Here is a 16,292-nt window from a genome sequence, read left to right as displayed (position 1 = left end):
GATGAACCTTGAGCTGTTTGGACGCATAAGCTATTACCTTACCACCTTGCATAAGAATACAACACAAACCAACCCCAGATGCATCATAATAAACTGTGTGGGAGTAAGAGGTTTTGGCCAGTTCTGAACAGCCTCTGTCTTCCTGGGATCTACCACCACACCTTTGTCGGACACAACATGTCCAAGAAAGGTCACTAATTTAAGCTATAATTCACACTTGCTGAATTTGGCATATAACTGATGTTGTCTAAGTACCTGCTAGGTTAGTCTCAAATGTTGTTCATGATCTTCCTTGGTCTTAGAGTAGATGGAAATTTCATCAATGAATACTATGATTAAAGAGTCAAGGTATTCACGGAAGACCTTGTTCATGGGATCCATAAATGCAGAAGGTGCATTCGTGAGACCAAATGACATAACTAGGAATTTATAATGTCCATAAAGGGTACGAAAGGTTGTATTTGGGATATGTCCATCCCTTACCCTGACCTGATGGTACCCTGAACGAAGATCAATCTTCGAAGAAAAACTAGACCCTTAGATTTAGTCAAACATGTCCTCTATTCTAGGAAATGGATATTTATTCTTGATAGTGACTTTGTTGAGCTCCCGAGAATTGATACACATTCTAAGGGTTCCTTCTTTATTTTTCACAAACAACACTAGAGTACCCTAAGGGGATATTATCGGCTGAATCAATACCTTATCAGTGAGATCTTTTAACTGCAGTTTTAACTCTTTGAGTTCAGCTGAAGCCATTCTGTAAGGAGGAGTTGAAATTGGCTTAGTATCAGGTTCTAAGTAGATACCAAATTCAAACTCTCGAGGGGGAGGAACTCCATGCAGATCATCAGGAAATACATCTTGGAACTCATTAACTACAAACACTAGGTCTATGGAAGGAATGTCATGATATAAATTATTAACACTAACAAGATGACATAATAACCCCTTGGACATTATTTTATTGGCCTTAAAATTCGAAATAAAGGGATTAGGATGACTCGAGTTGTACCCCTCCCAAACAAGCTCTTCTTTATTAGGGAAACAAAATCTCACAAACCTACTACAATAATCCATACAAGCATAAAAACTATGAAGCCAGTCCATACCAATAATAACATCAAAACCATGCATTGGTAACTTAACCAAGTCTACACACATGGTCTTACCACATACAACTATTGGGCAATCCTTATGTACTCTATCAGTTCTTACACTTTCTCCTAAAGGTGTACTAACCACTATAGGCAATATCTCAAAAGTGAGGGCAAGTAAAGAAGATACAAAGGAAAGCTTAGAAACTGGTTTAAGTAATTTACAAACAAAAGTTGAGAATGCTTGCAACATACATGTGACCAAATCAGCAGACTTCTCCTGTTACTCTTTTTCTTCAGGGCGTAGAACATGTTCCTCTCAGGAGGCTCGGCTACTACTGCACCCTGTTGAATAGGCCTAGGCTGAGAATTACCTCCAGGGTGACCCCTGTTCTTTGGGCACTCCTTAATAATGTGCCCCCTCTTACCGAAACTAAAACAGTCTCTAGTGCTCTTTTTGCACTCTCCACTGTGAGCACGGCCACACTTAGCACAATTATTTTTGGGACGCTGCATATCACTTTCATTTCCCTTCTTGGGCTCGGGTCTTACTACTCTAAGTCTTGTACTTCTCTGAAAGTTAGAGTTCCATGAACTCTGTTAGCCCTTTTTGAATCTGGGCTACTCACGGACGTCAAATTATTAATGTTACCTCCATTGCTAGGATCTGCCTGATTACGAGGCTTAGGCCTCCTAGCATCACAGACACCCCTCTTCTTCCGGATGTCCTCCACCTGCTAGACATGCACTATCAACCTGAAGAGGTCTATGTTATCGTGGAGCATCGCCGCCCTAAAATCCTCCTCCACATCTCTGGTGATTCCTATAAGGAACCTACTCATCTCATCCCTACGGTTAGATACAAGGGAATTAGCATACCTTGATAGTTTAATAAACATCAGGGAACACTACCTATCTATCATTGATCTCTGCTAAAGGTTGATAAACTCCTCAACCTTGGCCTCCCTCATCTCATTGGGGAAAAATCTCTCCAGGAAGGCTGTCTTAAACAGCTCCCAAGTGACAGAAACTCCGCCAAACGCTCGGCTATCCTGCCACATCTTGCACGAAGTCTGTGCAACATACTTAAGCTGAAAGGAAGCCAACTTAGCTTTCTCTGTATCCGTGGCACTGCAGGGATATTTTGAAGTCTTTGATCCCATGAAAATAGTAGGATTCAACCTAGTGAAGTCTCGTAGCCTGTAAACCATGGTACAGACCAATGGGTTTTCCCTTTGAATATCTTATCGGTTGACCCGGTCACTCATGGCCTGGGCCTGCATAGTGATGGCATGTGCCATCTGGGCCTGAAATGCCCGCACCTCCGCATCAGTCAACCCGTAAGGGATAACCAGCATAGCCACTACTTCAGCTAGAGCTTGCGGTAGAACCTAATCGTCCCTAGAGTCGTTCCTCCTCTCCTCTGACCAATGTTTCTTATAGTATTAATTCTCTGAAAACAACAAGGAATGATGTTATACACGCTCATAACATCAAGAAATCAGACATTACGAAAAGGCACAATCAGGCCAAAAGAAGGGAATTTTTCAACGCATCACATAGTTTTTAATTGAGGATAGTGGTGCACTTAACTACCATGAATTAGAAAACTATTCAATGTAGTTGATGTGAACTTATTATCTTTGGAATTTAACCTAGTGCTCATATACAAACTTCATGCTCGGAATCTAGACCCCATACAAGACCGGCATCGTTGACCTCTTAGAGGTCACCAACAAGCCTACGTACGTCATCCTTAGTTCATCTAGGTTAATTTTAGTAGAAAATTTGAAATTTTTATTTCATAACATGAATGTGAGTAATTATACTTAAATTCAAATATGTTTACCATCAACCATCTAAACTTTAAGAACATCAAATGAAAAAAATAGTTCAGTACAACATTAAGTGATTCTTGCAAAAAGGGCACTAATACAATGTTTGAAATAAAACAGGTAAGAAATGCTAGTGGAATATACTCACGGATCCTAATCCTATAACTAAGATAGAATATAATGGGCAAGCGTCCTCGAATGCATGAGGGACTACCATGTTCAGATGAATGCTCCACGTTCGCAGAGCTTCAGCGTCGATCTGTAAGCTATAACTTCCACCTGCACATGCACCCAATAATGTAGAGTTGTATGAGATTAGTACACACCTGTACTAAGTAAGGGTATATGCAAGCACACACCAAAGACATGCATGAGTAAGAATAGCTCTTTCTTAACAACATGATTTATGGAAAGTCATGTTAGTGGACTTGCCAAATTAAGTTTAGGAATGTCATGCCATGAGAGTAACATGCATCATCGTACTTATCATTTTGCAAACATCACATAACATGACGCACATATCATATCACATAGTTCGTATCATTCTTTGATATGCCATGAGACCTTGAGATCATGGACTTGACATTGGGACCTCCCAAAATGAGGGCTCAACATATGGTACCTCAACTACAGAGCCTGGTTTAGAAAAACGCAGAGTCTGCTTCATTCATTCATACGTACTTCATCTCATTCATTCATACAGTAGTTTAACTACTAGTCATACCTAGGATGCAGTTTAAGACTCTCATCGGGTTTGTTGTGCAATGATCAAGAATAACCTAGTTTCATTATTTGAGTCTAGCTCACCTCTTGATTATCCTATCCTAACACCTTTGGTATCGTTCATTTAAGTATATGCATCATTTGAGGCTGGCCTAATTCATTCTTTGGAAACATTAACCTTAACCGACATAGATCATGTGAGCATCATGAAATCCAGTGTGTCATCCCCATACAAAAAAGAGGAGGAATCACCGACCAAGGTGAAACAAAACATGCTAGTGTATATAGGGAATTGAACCCTGCTAGATCCCTATATTGGCAGTATAGGTTAAAACACAAGGAGATATAAAGAGAATAATACCCGGCATGCCAGACAGTCTCATCTCAAGAAAGTTACGTGAAACTTCGCCCTTCCCGAATGAAGGCATCGCCGCTCATATTTTGCCTATCGGTGCTCAGTATAATGTTCCATAACATTCAACTCATACAACATGCAAGATGGCTTCTAGTATGAAGACATGATTGATTAATAGATGATTTCTCATATCATCATTAGTATAAATTATACATTAATCTCAATACATTCGTTAGAATGTTCATAGAGATTGGTCCATTTTTTAGCTTTACCCTCTCATAGGTGAGTACATTTCGGTAACATTTACTTAGACTCATTAGAGATTTCTCTAATGTTTTACATTAGCCTCTTATCATGTTGTCACCAAATTCATTAGCTTTAGCACATTTGCTCTTCATAAATACTCACCCCTTTTGACGTGAATGTTCATTTCATCATATGCCAATGCACTTGACCATTTAGTATGTTACACACTCTTACATAATCCTTCTAGGAGGTCATCATTTCGTTACACACATCTTTGGTTCACTTACTTCTAAATGTATTCTAGACTTATGGGTCTATACATACAAGCCATGAGGATTCATTCATAGTTCCTTTAAATAATTCGTATCTTCCTAAGATTTTGTGATACAAGAAATATGCATCTTGTATGCATGCCAAGACTATCGATATCGTTCTATGTAGGCAGCATTATTTGAACAATTATTCACGTATCACTTATGTATCAACACGGAAATTGGGCAAGGGAACCGGATTTCTAATCCCTTCGGCGACTCTTAAATTTTTTATTAATTTTAGTTTTATCCACTAGGCTTGGGGACCCAAGATCGAGCCCCAACACCTTCTCTAAATTTTCCCTTAGTTTTCTTATTTTTTAGTTCGTTTCCGACAAAGAGGATGTGGGATCGAACCCTTACAACCTCATTTTCTTAAACCATTTTTGTTTGACCTAGAGGGTGTGGTATAAAACCCCAGAGCCCCACTTTATTTTTCTGCTTAATCCCTTTTATTCTACCTAGATGTCGTGGGTTCGATCCCCACATGCCTCAACTTATATTTTTCTTTTAATTTTTCCTTAATTCTGACCGAGAGGTTCTAGGTTCGAACCCCACACCTCTCATTTTTATTTTTTTATTATCTTTTTCATGTTTTGGTCAAGGCACATGGGTTCGAAACCCACATGACACATTCTTTTTCTATCACTTTATTTCTAAGATTTTTAACATGGTGAGGTCACGGGTTCGATTCTCAGTGACCTCACTTACTTTAATACATTTTATATAGAATTTTATATCAACAAGATGCTGGAAATTAGGTATGTTTTTCAGCCCATTTTCATCAACGTTACACTTTAGTTCTTAGGGTGATTCATGAATTATTTAGTACATCTTTATGTGCATTTTCATGGATTCATTTAGATAAGAGTTTCCATTTAAAACAGCCACCTTATACTTAATATGAACATCAAGATTTATACAAGTTTGTTCAAGTAAGAATACAACCATAACATGTTATTTATAAGCTTCAAACCAAGAGTATATCTCATGGCTACACATTGCACACACATAAACACATAGTTTCGGACAACATTCTTAATATTCACATTACTCCGAACATACATTCATGAAAATAATCATCACTAAAACACATTACATCCCTAATTTCTACCACAAAACATACCCAACCGACAAAATGATGTGAGCTAATGACAGGGACATGCAACGGGGAACAACCCTAGTTTGCAGAATAGATTCATCTAAGTCCTAAGGGTCTCTTGGGAAAGGTACCAAGAGTAAGAACCTTTTCAGCCTTGACAACCAGCCACAATCACACGTCCTAAACCACACCCAAACCTCTCTTCCGAGCCTTGATTCTTGGTCACAAGTGAAGTTCTTTACGTGCAATGCTAAGACGTACAAACATTTTTATTTTTTTATAGATGCGGCCAAGAACACGTTTATGACGGTAATATTATTTTTTTTTATAGATGTGGCCAAGAATACGTTTATGAGGGTAATATTATTTTATTTTTCTAATTTTGAATGGTAAAGTAAAGATGAAAAAGTTTTTAGGAGTAATATAAAGAATTAAGAGTGGTCATGAAGCACACTCCTAGTGGCAGTTATGCGCCCCTTTTGTGGGAACTGTTGTTGACTTATTCAACACAATTAAAATGGTAAAACCAATAAAATATATATTAAGTTATTATAATTTCCCTCCTTATTTAATTAATTTTAATCAATTAATTTGTACCTCATTATGCCTCCAACTCGGCTCAAACCCGAATGTGGAGTTAAGGTCAATCTCGGGTTTGACCACCAAAATTTGACTTATTTTGACTAGTTAATAACTTTATTTAATTAATGAAATATCAGCGTAGGGTAATTACTACACTACCCCTAGCCCCAAAATTACCTTTATACCCCTAAAACCCTTAAAACCTAGGGTTAACCCTCTAAGTCTGGTTAAGACTCATCCGGGTGAATCCCAGTATTCGGGTACACTACATGGCAAGACCCAACCTTTCCTAGATCAACTAAATCCCCAAGTTAGTTGGATTGGATGTCACAAGGTTTCAGACGTCTGGTTCTACGCGCATCAATCCTTGTGAACCTGGTCTAATCATATGCATTCTAGACACATTAAGCATTACTTAGCATATCCATATTTAGTGTTGTTACAACACATATTCCCGAGTTCTTCTCTCATATTGTTTACTACTAAATTCAAATAAATACTCACTAATTAATTACACAATATTACAAATTTGTTGCACAAATACCCTCCTTTTTAACTACTTGATTCTGAAAATATTTTGACTAAACGAATATAATTGTTAGTTGAATTTAAGTCTAAACCATTTTCCTCGTGGGATTGATTCCAAACTACAATTTGGGTTCTTTACTTGATAACGATTTCTTATACTTCTTTAGAGAGGTGTAATTGGAGCGCTTAAATTTTTGCACCACTACAGGAGAATATGGATTTTAGATTAAGTTTAATGACATTATTGAACTTTAATAAACAATTTCCTAATTTACTTTTTCTTTTTTTTGTGTCTCTCTACTTCTAACTTTAGTGTATGACAAAAACATAGAGTCAAGAAGAACCACTCACTCCCTATGATCCAACCTCGACCGAACACTGTAGCGAGTGAATAATTAGAGAATACACGTTAACCCCCTCGTAGGGGAATTTAAAGTTGATGATAGGAGACAAAATTGTATTGTGGTTGTTGAGAATAATCATGCTAGAGGTGAGGATCAATTAGGAGATTCAAATTGAGGTTACTAGCATCGCGCCAGCCGCAACCCTAAAATTACTGTAGGGCAACTTCAACATTGCCGACTCTAATGGACCTCTTGTCCTACCAATTCTAAAACTGGTTAAAATCTTTGTGGTGACTAGTTGCTTGATACACATGCTCACAATGAGAGGCTTATTTGAAGGGTGGTGTCCGAAGGCCCTTATGCTCTCCTAGTCAAGTTCAGGGTGGTTTGCAAAAGTTGTGTGAGGCAACCATATTGGGACATTGATTTTATCAGGCTTCGAGTATTTCCTCTATCAGTGACCGACAATGTAGTGGTTTGGTTTAATCAACTTCCATACAATTCGATCTATACATGGAACCAATTGATTTAAACATTCTTAGTAAAGTTTTTCCCAATGTCAAAGAAGTTGACCAAGAAGGATAAGCTAAATAACTTCGTGGCATTACTTGGATAATTCATGAGTAATACTTGGGATCGGTTTACTGATTTCATCAATAGCATTTCAAGTCACCGCACCGTTGATGAATCACTAAAAGAGTATTTCTACCTAAGATAGGATGACAACAGTAAGGGGGTGCTCGACACTATTCCTAGGGGTTCTTATAGAGATTGTACCTTTAAGAAGATTGCAGAAATAGACAAAATCTCCTATAACAACAAAGCTTGGAGCACTAGGAAGTCGTATACTTAGAGAAATGAATTCATAATTCGAGCTACAGTTAACCAATCCACAGAGTATATACATAAGAAGATTGCACAAATGAGAACAAAGTTGGGGTTGGTATTGAAGCATATAGGCGGGAGTGCTGAGAAGGCAAATGTTGTTAATTATTTGTCTAGAAGTCCACCACCCCTTGATGAGTATTATTATGAAAAAGATGCAAATGCGGTAAATGACCAGACTAGGGTGTTTCTGATCTAACGCCCAAGTTTCCAACATGGATAATTGGAGCCAAGTTCAATGAAATTATGCTCGGAACTATGGAAACTACAACTGAAGGGGTCAATATGTCTGAGATAGAAGCTACAATTGCGATAACAACTACAACACGACCAACTATTAAAATCTAAAACATGGGTTGAGCCTTATGTTCCTTCATAAAATAGGGACTCTGAACCTAGGGAAACTTGAGGTAACACATCGTATATTGAGGATATGATGCAAAAGATGATGAGAAAGTTCTACACAACTGATGAAAATGCTAAGGATATACGGAATGACTTTTTTGCTATAGGTCAAAAAGTTAACTCCCATGTAGTACCTATAAAGTATCTTGAGCAACAACTAAAAATTTATCCACAACTGTCAGCCACGCCAACCTGTCACACTTCCGAGCAACACTATCAAAAATCTAAAAAATAATGGACATTGCGTGGCAGTCACAACTCGCGACGATAAGCAAACCATGGATCCTCCAATGCAATATGAGGTAGAAATTGGTGGTAGTAAAGATGATGATGTGATTGATAATGAGAGAGAATTCGATAATGTGACCGAGAAAGTGTTTGCTGTAACTGAGAAAGTGGTGCCCATACCTTGACCTCCACCTCTTTTCCCAAAAAAATTAGCAAAGAAGACCAAAAAAAGAAAAATATCGCAGGTACATTGCTATGCTAAACAACTTTCCATCAATGTTATGCTGATAGAATCTCTAAAACAAAATCATGGGTCTGCAAAGTTTATGAAACACATAGTTACAAAGAAGAGATCTATGAGTTTTGAAGATGACAAAAAGTTGCAACATCATAATGCTATTGCTATAGTTTATCTTGTGAAGAAAAAGAATAATCATGGTTCTTTCACTATCCCTTGCACTATCGAATTATTGTATTTTGACAAGGCATTGTGCGATCTTGGTGCTAGCATTAACCTTATCCCATTGTCAATTTACAAGAAGTTGGGATTGGGTGACGACGATGTGCCGATAAAAGTGGAGTCATATATCTATTTGGCCAATTTTGTTATTATACACTTTGAGGTTCACTTTGAGGTTCCAATTATCCTTTGGGAGACAATTCCTTGCCACGGGGAATGCTTTGGTTGACATGAGGAAAGTATATATGAAGTTAAGACTTAATAATGAGGAAGCAATATTTGATTATTTTAGATCCACAAAGAATAGTGGTGATCTATAATAGGTATCGGCTATGACTTATAGAGTTGAAAGTGGTTGTGAGGTGAAAATCAAGGATAGACTGGGCGTTGGGGCATTACAAACAGTAATAATGAACTTTTAGAGTGATTTTATTGAAGATTATGATGAATTAGCGACAACACTTGATAGGTGTGAATATCGGGCAAAGTTAAAGAAATTGGACTTGGATATGAAAAATTGGGATATTCCATTAGTAATGTAGTCTCTTGAAGAGGCACCTAATTTGGAACTCAAGTCTCTATCTTCACATTTGAGATATACATTCTCGGGTAAGGATGAGACACTCTTATGCATTATTGCGACGGATCTTAATGGTCCACAAGTCAAGTGTTATGTATTAATCCTAATGACGTTCAAGCAAGTTATTTGGTGGACTTCTGCAGATATTATCGGGATTCCACCAAGTATTTCCTTTCACAAAACTCAACTCATGTCGGGTGATAAGCCTAGTATTGAGCAATTGAGAAGATTAAATCAACTTATGCAAAAGGTAGTGAAGAAAGAAATTACCAAATGGTTGAATGCTAGATCATCTACCTTATTGCAAGCACTAGTTGGGCATGCCCTATTTAATGTTTGCCAAACAAGGGTTGTATTAGTGTGGGCCCATATTAAAGAAACAACTTTGTTCCAATGTGATCGGTTACCATATGGAGAAATTGCATGGATTACCAAAAGTTAAATGCTCGGACGGAGAAAGACCACTTCACTATGGCCTTTATGGATCAGATGGTGGATAGACTTTAAACAAAAGAATCGTATTGCTTCCTTGATGGGTATTTGGGCTACCATGAAATTTCTATTTTACGGAAGACCAAGAAAAAACCACCTTCACTTGCCCTTATAAGACCTTCGCCTTCAAAAATATGTCATTTAGGTTATGTAATGCTACATCAATCTTCTAGTGTTGCATGATGTTGATTTCCTCCGACATGATTGAGGACATTATTGAGGTGTTCATGGATGATTTCTTGATGGTTGGTAACTCTTTTGATAGATACTTAGACAATCTAGTGGAGGTATTGACAAGGTGTGAAGATTGTAATTTGGTGCTAAATTGGGAGAAGTGTCAATTTATGGTGAAAGTAGGCATAATGTTGGGACACTGGATCTCTAAGAAGGTATAAAAGTAGGTAAGGCAAAAGGGGAGGTAATAAAAAATCTTCCTCCACCTATCTTGATAAAAGGCTTGAGAAGTTTCCTAGGGCATGCACGTTTCTATAGGAGAATCACAAAAGATTTTCTTGAAATTGCACATCTATTGTGTAAGCTGCTTGAAAGGAGAGTAAATTTGACTTTGATGATGCTTGTTTCATTGCTTTTGAAGATTTGAAAAAGAAGTTGGTTTCTTCCCCCATCATTATTGCTTCAAATTGGGGGGAACCGTTTAAAGTCATGTGCGGTGCAAGTGGGTTGACACTTGGTTTGATATTTGGTAAATGGAGTGAGAAGATACTTCACTCCATTTACTATGAAATCAAAGCTCTAAATTTAACCCAACAAAAGTACACGGTTACAAAGTAAGAGCTTCTTGTTGTGGCATTTGAATTGGAGAAATATCGCTCCTATTTTTTTGGGACTGACATCATAGTGCAAAGAAACTATTGGCGTTTAGGTATTTTATGGACAAAAATGATGCAAAACCACGACTTATTAGGTGGGTATTGTTATTTCATGATTTTTATTTTTTGATAAAATACTGTAAGGGGACAAAAACCAAATTATTGATAAATTTTCTAGATTGGAGGATGAACCTTTACTCTATATTGGTGATAAGGGTGAGATCAATGATATGTTCCCAGATGAAAAGGTATTGGTAGCTTTCCATGACCTCATTCCTTGGTTTTCCAATTTTGCAAATTATTTGGCAAGTGATTTGGTACCTCCGGACTTGTTGTCTCACAAAAGGAACAAGTTTATGCATGATGTTAAGAAGTTCTTTTGGATGATCCGTATTTGGCGAATACCATACTTATCAAAAAGGTTCTTAACAAGATGGTTAATGCAATGCTTACCTCCATAACTTATGATTTCTCTTAGAGTACCAAAACGAGTAAAGATATGCTTCTGGATTAACTTGATCACAACCCTTGAGTCATAAGAAGGAGAGCGACATCCTCAACCTATTTGCTCACATAATCTACTGCTACAAGAATATATAGGTTTCCATTCAATGGTGGGAATGGACCTATAAGTTCAATACCCTACACATCAAATATTTCCACCTCCAAAATATTGTCTAGGGACATCTCATTTCTTCTTGAAATCATACCCAATATTATGCACTTATAACGACCCTTCAGAAAAGCAATAGAATCTTTAAACAATGAGGGACAAAAGAAACCAGATTGTAGTACCTTATGAGAAGTGTGCTCCCCTGTATGATAACCTCCAAATGGGCTTGCATGAAAACTCTCAAGGACTTTGTGTACCTCAACTTCTGGAATACACCTTTTAACTACCCACTCGACGCCTTGCTTGAACAAGAATAGTTCATCCCAAATGTAGAACTTTGCATCATGATTTAGTTTTTTCTTTTGTTTGGAAGTTGCACCCGACGAGTAATCTTCGCTCACTATTAAGTTCACAATAAACGCATACCATGGCATTTGTGAGGTATCCAGAACCATCAATTGTTCATCCACAAACTCTTCCCATATTTTCTCACCCTCATTGACTTGTGTTAAGTCCTCCAGCCTAGATAAGTGATGAGTTATCTAATTTACAGTAACATTTCTATCTTTGATCTCAAGGTTAGATTTTTGGAAAAGAAATATCTAAGGAACCGTCCTTGGTGTAGAATTCTTCTTATTGAATCGGTACCTAATAACAGCATGGTCAATGAAAATAATTACATTAGTGCCTACCAAATTTTCACACCCTCAAAGACATTCCAAAGTTTAGCCTTGAAATGTGCTTCTATGTCTTAGTTCGTTTTGGCATGTTTTATGTGTTTTGGGGGTTTAAATTGATATGAGAGGTTCCTAACATGTAAACTTGTGTATTTGGTTTGGAAACATTTGGGCAAGACTCCCCATGGATCGACCTAAGGGTCCTTGAGGAGGACCCAAACCATGGGCTAGCAAGCTGCCCAAGGTAGCAGAAATTGTTGATGGTGGGATCCAGTCAGCGCCATAGACATGGTTCATCAAGGGCCAAAGGTTGATCTGCGTCACGGCCACAAGGCAGACTCGACAGTTTCGTAATTTATTGTCAAAAATCATGTGGGAGAAGCTCCGCGTCGCGAACTTGTTTCTTGACGATGATTTCATATATTTAAGTTGAGTTTGACTTGGTTAAAAGGTCTTATAAGTGTAGGGTTTTTTTAGTTATTTTAAAGACTAGTTGTTAGAACTGATTTAACCTTTTTAAACCCAAATTCACCCTTCAAATCAAAACACTCATGTCCAAAACAAAACTTTGCCATCTCTTCTCTCCAAAAACCTCCATTGATGAAGCTGGAAGCTCCAAGGAAAAAGATAGATTTTCCATATTTTTCTCCATCAATCTTGTGGGATTTTTTTTCACAATTAAGGTATGGTTCTTCATCCTTGAATTCTCTCTCTTTAAGGATCCAATTTCAATAGTTTTCAAAGATGATCAAAAATATGAATTCTTCTATTTTGAATTCTAGCCATGGACTCTTGAATATAATGATTTGAAACTGATTTATGATATAATTGAATGATTTTAGATAAAAATTCCTATGAATCCATGAAATTTGTGAAATTCTAATTTTTTCTATAATGTGGTTGATTTGATTAAGACTTAATAGTATTGAATTCTTATGTATATTATGTTGATCTATTTAAATATGTATGAATTATGGTCGAATTCTATATAGAATGTCATAATTTGATGATTTTCACATTGGGTCTTGTTCTATCAATTATGTAATTTTATTATTGGTTTGTATTGGTCGTCATGGATATAGGTAAGAGCCTTTATGGATTGAATTGGTTGAATTCGCCATGGATTGAAGATGTTTTTGTCGGAATTGTGGTATGTTGACCAAACCCTCTCTATATTGTGTAGTATAGGTATTGAATTGTGTTGATTGGTATGTTCATGGTATGGTAATCTTATTGTGTCGGTGATTATATGTTACACTTGTGAAGAATATGGCCTTGTCGGTATTACTTTTAAAAATTATGATATTATCATGTTAGGACTTGTCAAGTTGATGAAATGAAGTATGACTTTGATTATGTATATATGTAAAGAAAAAGCATGTGTTTTATTATTTGATTATATGTGATCATGACAGGCTATAGTGATGTATTTAGGTGTGTATACTTGACGTTGAAGGATGATGCTTCCTAATTGGCTATAAGAGTATTGTGATGGATTATTTTGATGATTCTATAGAAGTGTGTACGGTTACATGCAAGTATTTTTAGTTGACCTTATGTGCTACATAAATAAACTTGTACATGTGATAATATATTAATGAAGTGTTTCTTGTGTTAATAGACCTATATCACTACTTCAAACATGAATAATATCAGTATGAATCTTGACTTACTAGGCTAAAGAACCTTTGAAATGAATGTATACGTATGAATGTAATATGATCTTGACTATAGTAAGGAAGGTCATTTATGTAACCTTTTAGAAGAAGGGTATGATATCTTTGAAATTGAAAGTCGTAACAATATTTTTCTTATGTCAATGGTGGACATAGGGTTGGATGACCGGAACGACATGAAATCATCCTTAGGAAAGTCAATGAGCTATCACAATAACTAGTTTAAGGCATTCATAGGGGACCCTCTTTGGGAAGGAGTATTATGATTTAGTTATGAACAATATACAGTAACTCTTCATACAATCCTAGATTGAATTATTCTATGAGAGCAAAGGCTAGAAACTGATTGAGTATGCTTAGGTAGTAGCTCTATTAATATCATATTAGAGTACAAATAAACCATCGATATTCCTTAACCATGTACCTACATTTGTCCTAGTTCTATCATTGGCAACTAATACACCCTATATCGGAGTAGGGTTGAAGTAGGGTTGACTCTGGATTCCATTCCTAACTATATTTTCTATGTTAGTTATTTACTATTCTCATCAAGTGGGATAAATGCTAGTGTTGGATAAGTTATATGAAGTTTAGGAAGTGGAATGGAATAATATATAGACATTGCACGAGTAGGCTTTGAAGGTGTTAGTATGTAGGTTTCCTAGGTAATCTCCAATACCATTATGTGAAACTTCTTCATTGTTGATTGTTGTAACAACCCTAAAAATGGATAAGATAAGAAATGATTAATGTGTCTAGAATGCCTACGAATTGACTGGGTTCACACGGATTGATGCGCGTAGAACCAGACCTCGGAACCCTTACTAAAGCCAAGAAATCTAACTTGGGGAGTTAGTTGAGCTTGTAAAGGTTGGGTCCAACCATGTACAGCTCTCAAATACGAAGATTTACTCGAATGAGTCTTTACCGGATATAAAGAGGGAAAATCATAGTTTTTGAGCGTCTAGGGGTAGAATGTTCTTTTCCATGATAAGGGTAGTATCATAATTACCATAAATATATAATTAATTATTTAATTAATAAGGTGGAAGGGCATTTTGGGAATAGAGGGCCGAAAATTGGCTCTTGTAGTGAAGTCTTGCTCCACCCGGGTTCGAACCTAGGTGGAAGCAATGAATTAATTTTTTTTAATTAAGTGGGTAATTTAATGAAAATAATTTATATTTATTATTTATTAGTTAATTTAAAATAAAAGGAAATTAATTTTTTAATAACTAAATAAAACCTTATTTGACTAAGTCCTAAACTAGACTCCTATGCCTAAGAAAACTCTTTTCCTACGCTCATCTCTCTCTCTCACGTCTCATTCACGATCTATCTCTGCCAAAGTAACTTTTAAGAGCAGAAAAATAAACTAAGTTCTTAATACTTGAAGAACTTACACAAAATCACACGAAAATAAACATTAATCACATTAGGGAAAGGGAGGTTGTCCGTCGAGTGGTGTTGACATTGAGTGGACTTGGTCGTGATGTTAGGTAAAGTTTTTGGGCAGAAAGTCGAGGTTTTAATGTCAAAAAGGTATGAGTTCGCTTCTCTCTTTGCCCCTTTCCCAAGAGACCCCTATGGTTTAGACGAATGTATTCCGAAAACTAGGGTTGTTCCATGTTGCATGTCCCTGTCACTAGCTCCCATTGAATCATATGTTAGTTATGTTTGCCTGTGGAAAACTAGGGATGTAACGTGTTTTCATGATGATTATGTGTTTATACGTATGTTCGGAATTATGTGAAATATGTTGATGCATTTATGATATTATGTGTACGTGTGTGTGCAATGTGAACCATATTTATGTGCCTCGGGTTAAGGCATTAAAAATTTGATATTGTGGTTATATTTCATGTACAAATGATTATGTAATTCTTGATGTTCATATGAGTTGAATGTGGCTGATTTGAGTGATAATCTCTTGACTAAATGAATCCATGAAAAATACACCTAAGAACGTATTAAATGATCTACGAATTACCCTATCAATTCACGTGTAAATTTTGAAGTGAGCTGAAAAACGTGAAAAGAATTCCAGCAAATTACAAGTTAGTTTCGTCTAAACATAGATGAACAAATCTAGAATTTTAAATTAGTGTAAATAAGGTGAAGTCATTAGGGATCGAACCCTCGACCTCACAGGTGAAAAGCACTAAAAAGTTAATAAAGAAATGGGGTTGAGGGGGGTTCGAACTTGGGTACTCCTGGATGGAAATTAATGTATGAAATTAAGAATTGAGAGAAGTAGGATTCGAACCCACAAGATCTCAATCAGAAATTAAGGAAAAATGAAAAAAAAATAAATGTGAGGCAT

This window comes from Solanum lycopersicum, chromosome 1 (genome assembly GCF_036512215.1).
Source record: "Solanum lycopersicum chromosome 1, SLM_r2.1".
NCBI lineage: Eukaryota > Viridiplantae > Streptophyta > Magnoliopsida > Solanales > Solanaceae > Solanum > Solanum lycopersicum.
This window is presented reverse-complemented; position numbering follows the sequence as displayed.